General features: G+C 36.1%; 1 long non-coding RNA gene across 3 annotated transcripts in view; it reads left to right on the top strand.

Annotated features, from left to right (window-relative positions):
• Window positions 1-20,000, top strand: part of LOC128249818 (uncharacterized) — a 508,354-nt gene that overhangs the window by 399,245 nt on the left and 89,109 nt on the right. Inside the window, exon 5 of one of the 3 annotated variants that reach the window (XR_016245012.1) lies at window positions 9,971-10,042. The exons of the other annotated variants lie outside the window; for them this stretch is intronic. This is a non-coding gene — a long non-coding RNA (uncharacterized LOC128249818). The remainder of the gene's footprint in view (window positions 1-9,970; window positions 10,043-20,000) is intronic. 3 annotated transcript variants of the gene reach the window in all.

Here is a 20,000-nt window from a genome sequence, read left to right as displayed (position 1 = left end):
AAATCAAACAACTTCTTTGTTTCTAATGCTTGTGTCATAGCTACGGCAATCTGAAACGAAAAATAATAATGCATTAACAAGGTTGAAGAACCAGGTATGTGGAAGGGTTGTTGTTGTTGTTGGCACTCCATCGTTTACGACGTCGTGGGTTCCAGTTGATCCAATCAACAGAACAGCCTGCTCGTGAAATTAACGTGCAAGTGGCTGAGCACTCCACAGACACGTGTACCATTAACGTAGTTCTCGGGGATATTCAGCGTGACACAGTGTGACAAGGCTGTCCCTGTGAAATACAGGTACAACAGAAACAGGAAGAAAGAGTGAGACAAAGTTGTGGTGAAAGAGTACAGCAGGGTTCGCCACCATCCCCTGCCAGAGCCTCGTGGAGCTTTAGGGGCTTTAGCTCAATAAACACACACAGCACCCGGTCTGGGAATCGAAACCGGGATCCTATGACCGCAAGTCCATTGCTCTAACCACTGGGCCATTGCGTCTCCCATGAGGAAGGGTATATAATTACTATTGAGATGCCTGCGTACAAGAGATAGTGTGCAATTAGCCACACTTTCATGTGATCTATCTAAGGTACCCCTCTACCACAGCAATGAAGATAATAGTCACAGGAGGTGAGACTCGTATCCATCACTTTGAAGCAGAGTCCAAAAAGCAGAGTATGGAGAGGGTACACCCGAAATCGCCATAAAATGAATTCAAATCGCATCCTTCGGCAAATAAAATGATTCGAAATATTTTTAGGGACGCAAAAAGCATATACTGTAATATTACCTAAGAAATGAGTGTACAGTCCGCAGGACTGGTTGCAATAAAATGCTGGTCAACCGACTGAAACCAGCAATTTTCACCAAACGTTGAGCTTTATTATCAAAGCACGCCAACATACGGTCGTTGAAAAATTGGTTTTTGAGTTGCTGGAACAGCCTGCATACAATTCAGATCGCATCCCTTCCGACTACACCCGGACTGGATCGCTCAAACGTCCTTTACGAGGTCGTCGGCTTGCTACGGAGGAAGACGAGCAGAAAGTGGTTCATAAATAGCTCCGAGACCACCAAGGCATGTCAAAACCTTCTTCGAGGAAATAAGCAAATTTGTGGATTGCTCGACCCGGAAAAGTGTATCGGAAATCGAGGAGACGATGTCGAGAAATGATTTAATGGTTCAACCCCTGCTTTAGTTTTAATAAATTATTGCAATATATATATATATATATATATATATATATATATATATATATATATATATATATATATATATATATATATATATATATATATATATATATATATATATATATATATATATATATATATATATATATATATATATACATATATATATATATATATATATATATACAAACTTACATACAGAAACACACACACAAACACACATACATTTACACACTATACACACACACACTCTCGTACATTATATATCTCTATCACGTATCTTGTATAATAAGCGACGGCTTTAAGCATATTCAGCCATGCATTGTTAAACGACAATGACAAAACAACGGGATCAACGGATTACATATGTCTCGCGTGCAGACATTTTGTTCCTGACACTCAACGTATCCAGTTCGATGAACAGACGTGAAAGAAGATTACAAAAGGTACAGCAACAAGTATGTTGGTTGACATTTTTGTAACGCAAACTCTGTGAAAAAAAGAATAATAAATAAGGAACATTAACAGCAATAAAAATAATTATTTCCATAAGCCCGGAAATTTGGGGAGAGAGGGCTAGTCGAGTCCGTCGCCCCCACTTATCGTTTGGTCTTTAATTTAATCGATTCCGAAAGGATGAAAGACAAAGTCTGCCTCAGCTCTGTTTGCCATCAGGACGTAAATGGCCAGCAGAAATACTAAACATTTTGTTTGGCGTAATAACGATTCTACGAATTCGCTTTTTTTACAATAATAAATATATATATATATATATATATATATATATAATGCGCCCTTTTAAAGCCTAGCCAGGCTCCTGGGCCCGGTTTCCCGGTTTCAATGGCCTATATGATCCCCAGCTGGACGGGACGCCAGTCCATCGCAGCATTACTCATTTTTGCCAGCTGAGTGGACTGGAGCAACGTGAAATGAAGTGTTTGGCTCAAGAACAGAACGCGTCACCCGGTCCAGGAATCGAAACCACAATCTTACGATCATGATGCTGACAAGCTAACCACTAAGCCACGCGCCCCGACTCTTTACAATAATACTGATTTCAAATTTTGGCTCAAAGCCAGTAATTTCAGGGGTGGGTGAATGTGGATTACATAGTTCCCAGTGCTTAACTGGTACTTAATTTATCGATGCCGAAATTACGAAAGGGTAAAATGGAACTCGGCGGAATTTGAACGCAGATCGTTTGTGCGGACGAAATGCCACTAAGCATTTTGTCCGTATCTGCAACAGCTAATTATAAAAATTATAAATTTTAATTACTCTATCACCTAATTATAAAAACGATGAAAATAATAAAATAGATATGACGAAGACGACGACGACGACGATGACGATGATGATGATGATGATGATGATGATGATGATGATGATGATGATGATGATGGTAGTGGCGGTGGGGGATGGTGGCGGTGGTGGTGGTGGTTGGTGGGTGATGATGATGATGATGATTATGAACACCATCAACATAATGTTCTTTTTTGTTTGCCACAGAAATCTGAGACAAACGGGACATTTATACGACAGGTAACGATTCGTGTGGAGATTTATTACATACAATCGGGTGAGAAATAAGTAATGTGGCTGGACAGGAAAAAAAAAAAGAAAAAAGAACGACTTCAATTTTCAAAACAAAAAAAACTCAAAAGTGGATTAGTTTGAGGTTATATCAATACCACATCACTGTAAATTTCTACACAATAGAGATTAAGCATCTAAAGAATTATCAGGTATACGCCTGCTGAGTTAAAGACAATATTATAACGAAAGTCTATGTGTGCATCACATATGATTATTAATGTTTGCAGTATAAATGATAACTAATGACTTCTGTTAAGATAAAGGGTGTTATTACCAACGAAGATGGGCAGTAGAGCATTCTAGAACATAGTATCTTGAAGATACATAAACAGTCAGTTGCCGACTATGGGTAGATGATTTCGTATAAATTAGTGCCGCTTGAATCTATCGGAATTACTTCTTTATAGACAGAAGATAGTAAGGGATGTTAGCATTTAGGATGGCCAATGGCACGTTTAGGAACATTGGAATATGAAGATCAATGAATAGTTGATGTGTAGAGAATTAAAGACAACGTGGCTGTGAAGGGTGGTGTATATAGCATGTAGTTGTTTAAATTAATATAAGGCGTTTGCTCAATGGTTAGAGCGTCGAGCTTACAATCGTGACGTATTGAGCTCAATACTCTAGTGGCACATTCAAGGAAATTACTACACTTGGGGGTAATTAATGTAAAAGTCATTGATAATTATCCGACTTTTGTCTCGTGGTTTTTAAAGATAACAAGAGGACCCTTCACATATTTCTCAACCATAAGCCATAGTCTACAGCTATGCATGTGTATACACTTATATATATATATATATATATATATATATATATATATATATATATATGCATACATACATATTAATATATTTCTCTCTTCCTCTTACTATCTCTCTCTCTTTCTCTCTTTTATATTTATATATATATATTTTTATGTATATATATATATATATATATATATATATGTATGTATGTATGTATGTATGTATGTGTACATATATACATACATTTTTATGTATATGTATATATTACCATATTTTATAATAATATATATATATATAGGTAGATAAATAGATAGATAGATATATAGATAGATAGATAGATAGATAAACATATATCTATATATATGCATACATATATATATACCGTATATGTGTGTGTGTGTGTGTGTGTGTGTGTGTGTGTGTGTGCGTGTGTGTGCGCGTGCGTGCGTGTGCGTGTGTGTTTCTGTCTATTCATGAAATGCACAACCACACGCAAACACAGACACAGGCATACAGAAGAGTCAAAGTATATACGTCGGTACATACCATCATTCTTTACGCAGGTGAATGCCTAATGCTTGGGGCGTGCACTATTAGTATAATTAAGTGATAGAACACTCATACCCAACCAGCCAATCAACACACGCAAATGCAAACTCACACGCACACATATATGTGTGTGTATGAGTGTGTGTCTGTTTATGTGTGTGTGTGTGTGTCTATGTGCATGTGTGTGTGTGTGTAAACATCTATACAACGTAAATCAATATTATATTGAACATTTAATCCACGCATGTCTGAAACGGCCAAGGACCTTTCACTTGGTCGAACCAGGGTAAGAAACAACCGTGATTAACACACCTGATTTAATAGGTAAATTGCGTTTAGCATTGCGTACTCAGGTCAATAGCATCACAGCTGCTTGACTTCTTTCAGCCGGTCATTTATACAAAGGCCAGTGACCAGATGTCCAGATACACACAAGACATTCATAATTGGTGCTGCCAAAAGAATTAATAATGATGTCGTTTATTAATGATCACCTTGTGAGCTGCAGTTGAACTATTTGTAAGTCGACTGTTGTATTTTGCCGGCGGAGGCGGTGGAGGAAGCTGGGGTTCTGCGATGGTGGTGGTGGTGGTGGTGGTGTGGGTGGCTTTTAGTGATTTGATGATGCTGGTGTTTTCTATGGTGGTGGTACAGGCTGCTTGTGCTGGTGTTGTTGGTGATGGTAGTTGTGTGTTGTAGTTGTGACTGGGATGCCAGTGGTAACGGTAACGACGGCGGCAGACAGCGGATAATGGCATAGATCACAGTGAGTGCGGTGATGGTGTCGGTGGTGATGGTGGTAGTGGTGGTGGTGGCGGTGATGGTGTTGGTGGGCGTCATCGTCGCATAAACCCACACACGCACGCAAATCATGATTGATAACCACACATGTACAAAAAAACTATACATACAGATAGCCGTAAAGACTCGCAAGGATACAATTAGATATGCTCATATATATTCGTCTATATACACATATGTACACATATAGCTAGGCAAACAAATACATATGCTTAAATATAATAGTTTCGTATTGCTTACTTTAAACGTAGTTCTGCTGATGGCATCTACAAGATTTGGGTTTCTAGTGTGTGATAGGTTAATACTGTCTGCTATAGAAACAAAGCCCAGAAATTTCGGAGGAGGGAACTAGTTGAAAGGTTGAAAAGTAAATTCGACCTCGGCGGAATTTGAACTCAGAACGTAGCGGTGTGCGAAATACTGCTAAGCATTTCGTCCAACGTGCTAACGATTTTGCCAGCTCACCGACATAGTGTCTGATGGGTTAATGCTATACTTAATAAACATTTGGTCGTATTTGTTATGTGGTGGGAATTCGAATTTAAAAATGGAGAAGAATATTTCAGAATTTTACCTGGTGACTATGCAGAGAATTATACCAAATGACTTTTGTAGACCTAATATGTCTATTAGTGTTAATGTCCCTGGGTAGGTAGTATTGTTACTGATAATACAATTTCAAGTAACTAGGAGATTATTAGTTTCTGTCTGAGAGTTTAGGAATTGAGAGCTGACTAAATCCAACTGTTCTTTTATTATTTTCTTGTTGATTTTTGTTTATTCGTTTATTGATTTGTCGACACTTTTCAGGATGTGAGAACTGGGTGTGACGTTCAGGATATAAGTATACTTTTCTATATATCCGCTTCTGCTGAGAGCCTCATTGCAATAGCAGCTCATGCTGTTAAAAATTTCCCTTTTTTCGGATAACTTAGATACTCGGATAGATACGCTTTTCATTACTCCGTTAATCCTTGATCCAGGATGATTGGATTCAGAGTGGATATAGTGTAAACTTTCATTCGGCTTTTGGTAATGTTATGTCAAGGAAGTTTACAATTTTGATCTTAGATTCGAATGGGAGTGGGACATAATAAATCTTAAATAAACTACGAAGATTTTTACGGGTACATTTCACTTGTGATGGGATAGAACCTTCCACAATGCGAAGGCATTCGACTTTGTAATACTGCCTCTAATGTCGCGAAGATGGGTCATAATGTTGTGAAGTAGGTGAAATACAAGCCTGTCAATTGTGAATCTAGTTAGGATCCTTAAAGCTATTAATGCCATCAACAGTTTTACACGCTTAGAAAGCCCTTTACTTTATTCCTCTCTGTTATGTTCTCTCTCTTTCTCTCTCTCTCTCTCTCTCTTTCTCTCTCTCTCTCTCTCTCTCTCTCTCTCTCTCTCTCTCTCTCCTTTTCTTTCAGTATATCTCTCTAGATTTTAAATTCTCCAATTTCGTATCTGTCTCCATTGGCTGTTTTATGTTGAGGTTATCTCGGTCAGCCGTGTGTTCAATAAGATTTAATGTATCGACTCTGTCTATACTTTATGCATACGAATGAAGAGTGATTTAAATAATAATTTATCATGTACCATTGCATATACATATATAAGCAAAATCTTCTTAAATTTACATACTTCTGACAGGGGCTTTTATCATTCCATCTTTACGCTCAATTTCGCATGCATTTTTATACCTTTCGAAATTGATCTTATCTATATCTGTAAATGCTTTCTCCCCAAACCTAGCAATTTATAATAAAAGCTTCGAGAAATCTATAAGTTGATGCATAAGGAATCAGCTTTGAATGCACTGCATCTCATATTAGAAACAGCTGTAAGCTAATGAATTTCATTACATACTTTATGGTTCCTTTGTTATTTATCTAATTTATACGTACAGATACACATACACACGAGTAGAAAGCCACACATGCACATGCACACACACACACAAATACACACACATATTTATATATCTATATGTATATATATGTACATATGTATATATATATATATATATATATATATATATATATATATATATATATATATATATATATATATATATATATATATACACGCACACATACACACAGACATATATATATTTATATATATGCCCAAATGGGGTGATTGTTGGAGAAAGAATGAGAGGGTGAATAACTCAGAAAAAGAAAGAGAAGAGGGAGAGAATAAGAAGATGAGGAAGAGAAAGAAAAAGAAGTAAGGGAAATGAAGAAGAATGAATTGTGTGTCGAAGGAAGAATTACTGTACGAAGATTAGCATAAAATAAGCCATTTCCATTTGGCGACGAATTTCCTATTTAGAAGTGTTGTTGTAAAGACTCTTCTGTTGTCAATAAGTCATGTCCATTAATCTACTAGAGTTTTAGAACGTCGTCCTTGAGTACTAACTATTCTAATTAGAGAGAGCTCTTCAACAAGATCTGGCTACTTTAATTAGTTAGCTTAGCTAGATACTTAAATGCATTTCAAGTTCTGTTGCTTACCACTCTCATCGTCTCTCTATCTAATCTATGTATCTATCAATTTATCTATTTGGATTTCTCTATTTATTTATTAACCACTCAATCTATCTATCTATCTATCTATCTATCTATCTACCTATCTATCGATCTATCGATTTATCTAGCTAGGTATATATATATATATATATATATATATATAAACCCACACACACAGTTATACATACATACATCTATATATGCATATATATATATATATATATATATATATATATATATATATATATATATATATACAGACATACATGCGTGATTTCATGCATACGTACATACATACATAAATACACGCATACATACATATCTTGCCATTTAACTGTCTATCTATTTAAGAATACACATATCTAACTGCCTATCTACCTATTCGGATACCAATATACATCTGCAGTTATCTATAGCCAATATTCATCTCCTTATCTATCTACCATTATATCTGTATATCCTTCTATCTAATTATATATATGTCTGTCTACCGCCTATTTATCTCTATCTTTCTTTCTTCTTTACTCTCTTTATCTCTCTTTCACACACGCACATACGCACGCACTCTCCCTCTCTCTCTCTCTCTCTCTCTCTCTCTCTCTCTACATCTATCTATCTATCCACCTATCTCTTTGACTATCTGTCTATCTTCCTGAATCTCATCGACTCTAACTACTTACCTCACTGCTATTATGTTGAGAGACTGTAATTTCAAATTGCAGTTACCATGACTCACAATGGTAAAAGGGCAATATTCTAAAGAGAATAAGTGTGTGTGAAGTTTTGTGTACGTGCGACGTGCTTGTGTGTGTGTATTAATATATACACACATACGCATAATATATACACACATAATATACACTCACATACAAGCAATAATACAATCATTAATAAACCCACTTCAATTACATAATTCTAAACTCAAGCCAACAACCCACAATCCTACCTGTGCGGCAAGAAATGCTATCTCCAGTACCACTTCCTAATCCAGTACAAATACAAATTACACTTTAGGTTGTCCGCCACAAACAACAAACCTAGCTCGACCTCACTAGTGTTAAACCCCAACGACAGAACAGGTAGTATAACTTGCAACTGTCCACAAATCCAGCCTAGTTTTACAATACATAAATTCCCTCTCTAATCCCCCTTAATTCCTCTCTAAACACAGGCATATCTATTAGAATAAGTTATCCGCTAACGAAGAAATGTTTAACATTTACGCTCCTTATTATTAACAGGTCCTCCAAATAAGCGGCTTCCGCGAAAAAAACCAATTGTATACCCAACACCAAGTTTAAAACCAAAATAGCACATCTCTTCCCCAATACTAACCCTGAGTCTATGGACACTACTCACACTCTACACCAATCCAACAGGTCCGCAAAAGAAACCTTACACATCGCTTTCAACCGCACCACTGGTCACTCCAAGCCTATAGCAACTACAAGCACCCCACCCTCTCTTGATCAGTCCACTACACCTACAGGCTCTAAACAATCTAAGGCCAGGAAGCGTGAAACTTATGGTTTGATGCACCCTCCTCTCTCCAAGTTTAATCTCTACCTAAACTCTTTAAAATTCTATGATCCAATTTTCCACTACTCCATAAATACTATCCCATCTTTAACAAATCATGTGTGGAAATCTCCTACTCCACCACATCTAATTTAGGATCGATAATCGCCTACGTGAACAAACGCGAAGTAAATCTCCTTTATTATCGTTTGGTTTTGGTTTAAAAGTTCAAAGTGAACTAAACCTTTCATATCCTACCAAAAAGATAACACCTTATGTGGGTGAAGACCTCCTTTAGCCTGAGGTGCCGGTATTTCACTTTTCCCTACCCACTGTCTTCGGCGATTGGCATTTTTATAGAGAACCTGTATCTCATCACCAGTCACTATTCGGTCCAAAAAAGGTTCATTCGTGAGACGTGACAGTAAAGAAGAACACTCATTCACTCTCTGTGCGCAATTAGACTCGGAAAGTTTGTGAGGAACCCATTGACACAATTTGATGACTTTTCCGATGGCACGCAGGTGTTGATGAATGGTTGAATGACCAAATCCAAGCTTCTTTGCTAGTTTCTCAACAGCTATGATGGCATTTTCTTCCACCAGCGTTTGCAGGACATCCTCATCGAGCTCTACAACATGTTGTTTAATGGGATTTGACGGACATCAAAGTCTCTAATTTGTTGTCGATGCACGCATGAACGTTTCGATAATGCATTCCCAGTCTGACCAATGTATATCTCTTCACAATTCGGACATTAGATGCAGTGAATTAAATTTCTACATTTGAAGCTCATATTTGCATTTGCAAATATTCTTCTGGATTTTGTGTCCATATATTCACCAGTGCATATGAACTGACATGTACCATATCGATTATCATTGCATTTAGACACAATGAATGATTCGTCATAGTTGCTTACGACAACCTTGGCCTTTGTTAATAATTGTTTCAACTTATTCGGCTGTCTTTTACTTAGAAACCATAGCGCGATCTGTAATTATATCATTCAATCCCTTACTTTCAGAAATGATCGGCAAGTTTGCTTTCGCAAAGCTAAAGATATTTTCGTCACATGAAGTGCATGTCACCATAAAAGGTATAAACTGTTCTTGTCTTCGTCTTTCTTGAGTTGTCCTAAGCTGTTGTATAGAGATTTCTATAGCACGCTGCATACCATTTTCTATAAGTAGAGATTGGTATTTTTGTTTGAGTAGAAATTATTAGCCATTTGTCTCTGGCATTCACATACTCCACGATTGATACATCTTTTTTCTAGCTAGGCAGTATGGCTAGATGTATTGCACTTTGCATGTGTTAGATGGCACGATTCAAAGTTTAGATATTGATGCATGTCTGTGTGTTTATAATGTATGTCTGTGTGTTTATAATGTATGTCAGTGGTGACGGTAGAGTCACTTTTAATTGCCGTTACGTCTAGAAATGGTAATCTGGTACAACTCAAAATGTTTTGAACATATTTTAGACACCTTTGTTTATCAACTTACCAAGATTTTTTTTAATACTTCTTATGTTTTTACAGTACATAAGTAAGTGTCTTGTGTTTTTGTATGCAGATTAAAAAGAGGCGGACGTTAATTTACTAATCATTTTATCAGTAGACTGAAACTGTCTAATTTATAAATGAAATATATTTTATTAATTTAAGTGTAATTCTGCAAAAGATTTATTGAAAATTTGTGTTGCTGGTAGAACAGCTAACGGAAAAGATATGGAAATTAGTTATTTAAACATGAATTAGGTAGATATTCGGATGTGAAAAATATGTCTAGTATAATTTTCGTATAGAGTAATGTTATTTGACATATATTAATGTAATTATATTGATACATAATGAAAGGAATAGCTAAGTTAATTATCATTAATGATATCTAACTTTATATTAAATATATAATAATGACGAATGACAATATTTATATTCTAAATAACGTGAATGTATAGTTAGCACTTATATAATTGATTAAAGATTAAAGATAAAGTAGATCTTGGCGACATTTGATCTCAAAACGTAAGGAAAGGCGAAATACCGCAAAACATTTTGGCCTGCATGCTACTGATTCTGGAAATGCAACGTTTTATGGATAATAATAATTATACTCATAATAATACTAAAATTTTGCCACAGGTGGAGCAATTTTGTGAGAGCGATGAGTCGATTACATATACACACATATATATATATATATAATAAATGAGTATATGCATATATACGTATATGTATGTACATACCTACATCTACCTGTATATATAGATGCATATCTGGGTACAGGACGTTGCAAACAAAACAGACAAAATGAGGAACAGAGTACAGAAAACACACAGGCCACATAGAGAACATTTCCCATATATATATATATATATATCAATATATATATATATATATATATATATATATATATATATATATATCAAAAAAGCAACAACGATATTTTCATTTTAATCACCTTACTTTGAAATTGTATGGATAATACCGTACAAACTTCTGGTGCTTCAACTTAAGTACTATATTCATCTGAATCTAAATTTTATATATATATATATATATATATATACGTAGAGTAGTAAAAAAAATATGCGACCATTGGCCAAAAAACAAGTAATATTAAAAGAAACTCACCAGCGAGGAATGCTTAGATGGTGTGAGTAGAATGAGCGGGTGCTTTGTCATGATAGAGTTGCCAGTTTCTGGCTGCCCACAGGTCGAGTCGTTTTCGCTGCACAGCTTCGCGGAGAACCCCCATGTTTTATTCATTGTTAACTGTCTGGCCTTCAACGTGGCTCACTACCCGCTAAGGTGCGGCCATCTTTAATCTGGTTGTACCACTCCTTTATTTGTGTTTTTTCCCATGTCATCATCTTCAAAGGCCTTCTGAATCCTACCCGTAGTCTAGGTTTGTGTATTATCAAGTTTTAGGTAGACTTTGATACATTACCTTAGCACAATGCGCTTGGTCATCTTGATTCTAAAATAATAATCGCACAGCAGATGTTTTACGCCTGTACTTAGCACGTCACTGCGGGCGAATGGCGCAATCTTCAAACACGAAAATGTTTGCGCATGCTCGGGAAGGACGCAGCCACCTAATACTCATGCAGATTTTTCTTGCGCATTATCATTTTGTGCAACAGAAATCAAGGTCGGATACTTTTTGGTTACACAACTTATATATATATATATATATATATATATATATATATATATATATATATATATATATATATATATATATATATGTATGTATATATATATATACATACTCACATTTATGTATACCTACTGTCTATCTATCAATCTATCTGTCTATCTATGTATGTGTCTATCTATCTATCTATCTTTCTGTCTGTCTGTCTGTCTGTCTGTCTGTCTGTCTATTTATATATATAATCAGAGGAGTGCAATGATCTCTCTGGCTGGGGAAGCATTGACGAAAATTTTCTGACACAGATTTTTTAATCAAATTGACATGATCATATTATACAATTATTTTTACAATTAAAAAAATCACAAATAAAACTTTTTAAAAATTAAAGTTTTAAAACTTAATTTCTTTAAATGTTAATTCAATTCTTCTGTTTTTCTTGATGAAATTGTTGATAACATCATTGTAGAAGGTATCGTTCTTAATGCTTTTTAAAACGGCTTTTTCTATGCCATTTAGAGCTAAACCTTTCTTGTCCCTGCGAATTTCTTTCATAATTATGAATTCTCCTTAGGTATGAATAGGAGCGCTCAACTATAGCACTTGTTGCTGGTAGTGTTCATATTCATTCACAATGCTTCGTTAACTGGGGCAAAGCTTCATCTAATCCTCTATTATGCAGAATGTAAAGTACAACATCTTTGTACAAAACAGTAAGTTCGCTTCTAAAATTTTGGCTGTCGAAATGGTATCCGTAAGAATGTCTAAGGTAAGGTAGAAATGTTTCCTGGACGTCGTTATTTTGTCTCATTGGATCGAGAAGCGCTAAAAAATGTAATTCATTTAAGTTTTGAAATCGTATCTCAGTTTGCTCACAAATTAAATCTATAATTTTCTAGAACAGCTGTCTGTATCCTTCTTCTGTTCCAAACGCATTTTTTCTTTTCTTCGTTTGAAGATAAATACCATCAACATTAGCCAAAAATTTAGAAAATTCATGCATTTTTTTCTTTCAAAACTTTCGCAATTTTATTTACTTTACGACTACAGTAGGATATGTCAAATGTTTTTTTTTTCTCTGGAGGATGTCAAATGCTGCATTTGTGTAAATAAAAATATCTCTAAACACATTTAACAAAACAAATTGAATTCACAATTTTGTAAATTAGAATACAACGCCTGAGCATAAGTATAGCTTTCCGTGTCCCATTTATTTGAATTATCAATGATGTTTAAGAATAAATCAGCAAGATGCTAATGATGTTCACAAACTGTTTCTACCAATGAATGATTCGAGTTCCAGCGAGTTGGCGCCACTTTTTGGGAAACTCTTTTTTAATTTCAGTATGTAATAACTGCACGCGTTTGGTCAACTTATAAAAGAATAACAAAAATGACTTTATTTGTGGAGAAAACTTATGGTATTCTTGAATATTTGCAGCCGCTACGGACAGAAGTAGATTTTATCTATGGACCATACAATGAACAAAAAAATCATTAGGATTATCTTTTCACAGTTTTTCTGATGGAAGCAGAATATCAACTTGCTTCCCTTTTCCTATGTAAGTGTTACATAACAACGTAAGATTAGATATATATATATATGTATTGCGAATTGACAGAAACTTAATCTAAACGTGTTAGTATTTATTAGCATTTAAAACTATCGTTATCAGCTCTTACTAGAAATAAATTTTCTTTGTTGCAGTTTTAAAGAGAAAAAATATTAAAATATTATACCGGCAAGAATGCAACAGCTCACGTTGCTTGCCTTGAATAGATTTTTTTTTGTGTCGTCTGCCACTGCTTGTCGTCTCGTGCTAATTCCGACCATAAAAGTCTGAAGCTTATGATGTCTTGTAGTTTATATTAATTCTACAGCACAATAGAAGAATTTTGTTTCTATAATTTTGAAGGGAAGCATTGCTTCGCTTGCTTCCAGGGATCTGGAAGCAATATATATCAAACAGTTTCCGGGCTAATGTTTAGTCAAAAAAAGTAGCTTATTTACCTAATGTTGAACATCATCTCCTTCGAAATAGACATCTTGCGCACAAATACAGCGGTCCAAGCGTTCCAGCCACTTTTAGAATCCGGCCTGGGAGTCGTTTTCCGTAAGCGAATTGAACACCTTAACACCTTCTGCGATTCGCTCTCTGGTTTTCGACAACGGTGTTAAAACGGTGCTCTTTCAGCTGCATTTCAATTTCTGGAAGAGATGGAAGTCCGCAGGTGCTAAATCTGACGAATAGGGTGGTTACAGTAGCGATACCACGTTGTTTTTCGAGAGAAACTCAGGAGTGAGAAGAGCTCGGTAACCAGGGGCATTGTCATCGTGAAGAATCCAATTCTTCGCGTGCGATAAATCCGGTCGCTTTCGCAGAACATCCTCCCTAAAACGCTTCAAAATTAGAATAATAATCATATTTGTTATTAACTCAGAACAGATTTAAAATCAATGATGTTCCTAACGTAACCATCCCTGTCTTACTGTATATGAAAAACCTACATGTCCAACGTATCTTCTATTATTCTTTTTATCGTTTAATTTTTTGGAGTTACAAGCTGTGGTACTGCATTGTGTGACATTTAGTCGAACAAATAGAACCCAGCACTTTTTTTGTTTGTTTTTCTATTAAGCCTGGTAATCATTTTATTGATCTCCTTTTGTGCAGAGCTGCTAGGATACGGAGACATAAACGCACCAATACCGACAGTCAAGCAGTGGTTGGAGGAGAGACATTGACAAAAACATAAAGACAAGCACACGCCTATATATATATATATATATATATATATATATATATATATATATATATATATATATATGTGTGTGTGTGTGTGTGTGTGTGTGTGTGTGTGTGTGTGTGTGTGCATATATATATGTGTGTGTGTGTGTGTCGCAAATAATACAGCTAACACGGTAACAACGTCAGTAAATGGAGTTGGGGCTGCTTTATGTATAAATAAATACGATAAATGATCATGCAGAGAAAAATCAAAATATCCTTTGATGAATCTCTGTATGAGGACAAATCTTGTATATAAATGTGCCGTGCACACAAAGGGAGGGCTGATTCATTTAAGAATCGTTATCGTAACCATGTTGCCAGCTTTAAGACAATGAAACTGAAAAGAACCTCGTCATATATATATATATATATATATATATATATAAATTAACAGAATGAGATAAAAATCCAAGGCTATAAAGATTTCATTACATTTATAAATAGAAGGTCTTACAGCTGTTACCGGGATATTTTATATATCCCTTCATTGGAGACGGTGTGAGGACATGGTTAAGCAATAGTTATTCTAGATAAGATATGAAATAGAGAGTGAAGTGGAGGAATGAAAATAGACGTGAGGTATGCAGAGATATCGTATCTTCAGTTCCATTATTTAGGCAGAATGGTATACATATAAGATTCCTGTACCTTGTGATTATATGCATGACGAGGTTCTTTTCTGTTTCCGTTTACCATATCCATATTCGTCGGCTCGATGCTAGAGTAGAAGACACTAGCCCAAGGTGCCAAACAGCGGGACTGAACCTGAGACCATGTTTTTGGGAAGCAAATATCTTACCACACAGCCACGTCTGTAAATTTATTAGGGACTGTATTTTGATGAAGCTTTGACGTTAATATAGTTGTAAGCTCAAACGAATGCATAGATAGTCCACCGTCGTGTAATACATAAATATAAATACTAATAGATAAATATAAATGTTAAAAGCTGGCTTAAGCGTAAAGCAGAAACTGACAACTGTTGCTCTTCTTTTCCATTCGTACAATAGACAAAGGACTTATTTAAATATTTACTTGAGAACGTATAAGGAAAGTCAAGATGACACGCGACGTCCTAACAACCAATTGATATCACTAAAGGTTGTTAATAGTTTAATTCTTTCGATGTAACTATACGTCGTATGATCATTAAAGAGGTCAACGATGCCTTTCCCAGCGAGAGGTGTAGGAGAAGCTGTATATAGAGCAAAAGGCAGAAGACACGAGCAAATGTTAAATGATTCAAAAACGTTGGTTCAAAAGGAATGCCATCTATTCGACTTCAAGTAGTTCAGCTGAAAGCTGTCCATCCTTTTAATAGGTTTTTACGTAACACGTTGAAGCTGTAATAAGGATAGGGAGGGGGTTCTGTATTAAGAGGTTGTCACATCAGAAATATCAGCGTCACTAGTACTCTTACTATAAATGTCAAGGTAAATACTTAGATAGGTGTAATGGGATTGGATATATGTTGTTTTAGTTTTGTTAATTTACGCTGATAACGCCACAGTAAGTGCTAGTGTGTATGCGCATAAAAGTATACGTGTATGTGTGTGTATGTATGTTAGATAGACGGGTATATATGTATGTATGTATATATATATATATATATATATATATATATATATATATATATATATATATATATATATACATACATATACATATACATACATACAGACAGACAGGTAGATAGATAGATAGATAGATAGATAGATAGATAGATAGATAGATAGATAGGGACACTCACAGACAGAGTGATAGACAGACATATAGATAGGTAGAAAGACAGACGGACAAATAGATCGAGAGACAGGGACACAGAGACACACATATATACACTTACACACATACATACATGCATGCATATATACATACATGTATGTATGTATGTATGTTCGTAGGTACGTACGTACTTATGTATGTTTGTATGTATGTATGTATGCATGTATGTATGTATGTGTGTATGTATGTACGTAGGTATGTATATACACATGTGTATGCATATATATTTATACACTCATATGATACATGAGAGTAAACCATTGTAGACCGAGAGAGAGACGGTTCTGCAACTTATAGCTGAACAACCTGCACAAATAATTTGTTTATAGCAATCAGATATATGGTGTGTACATTGACGTACTGCATCCTTCAAATCAACGTTGTCTGAAGAGATGTATCGTAAGCCAAACGTCAGGTGCAGTAGTGATTGCAGTGCAGTATGAGACGAAGTGATTTTTTTTTTCTGGTGAAGAAACCCAACGCATTACCCGGTCCAGCAATTGAAGCGCGATTTGCGATCGTAAGTGCAAGACGTTGACCATTCGGCCATGTGCCCTCCACATACACACATGCACACGCACACACACTAACACACACACACATATACAGATATACGTACACAAGCACACATACTCACATATGTATATATGCATTATTTGTGTGTGTGTGTGTGTGTGTGTGTCTTTGCGTGTATGTGTGTGTGTGTTTGTACACATGTGCTTGTGCGCTTGTGTGTGTGTAAGTTTCTATATATGTGCTCTTTTAAAGCCTAGCCAGGCTCATGGGCCCAGTTTCCCCGGTTTCTATGGCGTATGTGTCCCCTCCCCCAGCTGGATGGGACGCCAGTCCATCGCACCTTTACTCAAGAAGCAGTGAGAGAAAGTTGGGTGCGAAAGAGTACAACAGGGGTCGCCACCACCCCCTGCCGGAGCCTCGTGAAGCTTTTAGGTGTTGCGCTCAATAAACACACACAACGCCCGGTCTGGGAATCGAAACCGCGATCCTCCGACCGCGAATCTGCTGGCCTAACCACTGGGCCATTGTGCCCCCACCTGTGTATTTATATGTGTATAACTTGTGGCATTTTTTTTCAATTTGCTTGGAACAATAAATCTCCTAGATCTATGATCAGTGCTTTTGTTCATTCACAGTACCATCATCAGGATATGAAATTTCTCTGTCTTCCTTATAGCCTTCATGTATTAGTATGTTTTATAATCAACTTCAGATTATTATAGAATATATAAAAAAAAAGATATTAATCATTAGGAAATGTGATAAAATCAACATAAAATCTAGGAAGTTCTAAAGTTATTTTTTAAAACAGAGGTATGTAAATGTGCAGAGAAGATAATTTATGTTTAAAAATATCTCTGTTAAAACAAGTAAAATAAACAAAATGTTAGACATAAGAAAAAACAATCAAACATAACTAGTGTAACTATCAAAACAGCAACAAAAAAATCTTATTTTATATAAACAAGTCAAATGCAGATATACAAGCAAAGGAAGGTATGAAATATAATGTAAAAAGCGAAATATTTCTACAAAACAACGAAAACCGAAAATTGTAAGCAAGAAAGGAAAGTAATAAGAATAAAATGTATAATATAAACAAAAGACGCTTAGAAATGATACCGAAAAAACTTGTAAAATTAAGCCAGAAAAACGTGCAAAATGATACCAAATATATGTTGAAAAATACTACCAGAAAAGCGTTCAAACATTAATGCAAGGAAAACGTATAAAATAAAGTAAGGAATTGCATAAGATATAGAAAAATATACGTAAAAGGTTGTAAAAGAAGAAAGGAAAACAAGAATGCGCAAAAAATATAAAATTTGTTGAAATACTAATACTATCACAGATCACCTACATAGAATCATTTGAATCTAAAGTCTTGTGTTCAAGTGCAGATGGATGTTAATAGTGTCCTTACTGACAGTAAAATTTCTGTGAAAACAAATGAAACGAAGTGAATATTATTGTCAGGTAGATTAATGTATTGGGATAATAAAATATATGATAATCGAAATAGCCAAAGTGATCGCTGGAGATATTTAGAAATAGCAAACAACAAAACCTCTACACATATATTACTGTCTCTAAAATGATATGTTCCAATTTATATTTGAAATGGTTTGAAGGTGGCAACCTGCCAGAATCAATAGCAGGCAGGGCGAAATGCTTGGCGGCATTTTCTCCATCATTACGTTCTGAGTTCCAGTCGACTTTGTCTTTCATCATTTTGGTGACGGAGAGAATAAATACCTCTTGGACTTTGGGTTCGATGTAATCAACTTATCCCCTTCGACCGAAACTATTGGAATTGTGCCAAAATTTAGAATCAATATTTGGAATAACCGTAATTGAAACTTCTTTAATGATGTCTAAATAATGCACGGAATAGTCATATTTTCTTTTTTTATTTATGTGCCCTTTTAACGCCTAGCCAGGCTCATGGGTCTGGTTTCCCGGTTTCTATGGCGAATGTGTTCCCCCCTGCTGGACGGGATGCCAGTCCATCGCAGCGTTACTCAAGAAACAGGAAGAAAGAGTGAGAGAAAGTTGGGGCGAAAGAGTACAAAAGGGGTCGCCACCACCCCCTGCCGGAGCCTGGAGGAGCTTTGGGTGTTTTCGCTCAATAAACACACGCAACGCCCAATCTGGGAATCGATACCGCGATCTTCCGACCGCGAGTCCGCTGTCCTAACGACTGAGTCATTGCGCCTCCACGGAATAGTCACAGCTGTGACACATTTGATGCCTTAATAATACGTGGAACGATCGTAGCTGTATCCTTTGCTTTTTAAATAATAATAGCATGTTCATAGTAGTGCTTTCTTTGTTGTTGGCACTCCGTCGCTTACGACGTCGAGGGTTCCAGTTGATCCAATCAACGGAACAGCCTGCTCGTCAAATTAACGTGCAAGTGGCTGAACACTCCACGTGTACCCTTAACGTAGTTCTTAGGGATATTCAGCATGACACAGTGTGACAAGGTTGGCCCTTTGAATTACAGGCACAACAGAAACAGGAAGTAAGAGTGAGAGAAAGTTGTGGTGAAAGGGTAGAGCAGGGTTCGCCACCATCCCCTGCTGGAGCCTCGTGGAGCTTTAGGTGTTTTCGCTCAATAAACACTCACAACGCTCGGTCTGGGAATCGAAACCGCGATCCTATGACCGCGAGTCCGCTGCCCTAACCACAGGGACATTGCGCCTCCACGCTTTCTTTGATGTTTAAATAAATAATTGCAATGGTCGTAGCTGGAGCATCTTTGTTGCCTAAATAATACCCGGATTGTTCATGAGTGTAACGT

The sequence above is a fragment of the Octopus bimaculoides genome, chromosome 18 (genome assembly GCF_046866305.1).
Source record: "Octopus bimaculoides isolate indiv1 chromosome 18, ASM4686630v1, whole genome shotgun sequence".
In the NCBI taxonomy this organism is placed as follows: domain Eukaryota; kingdom Metazoa; phylum Mollusca; class Cephalopoda; order Octopoda; family Octopodidae; genus Octopus; species Octopus bimaculoides.
This window is presented reverse-complemented; position numbering and strand designations above follow the sequence as displayed.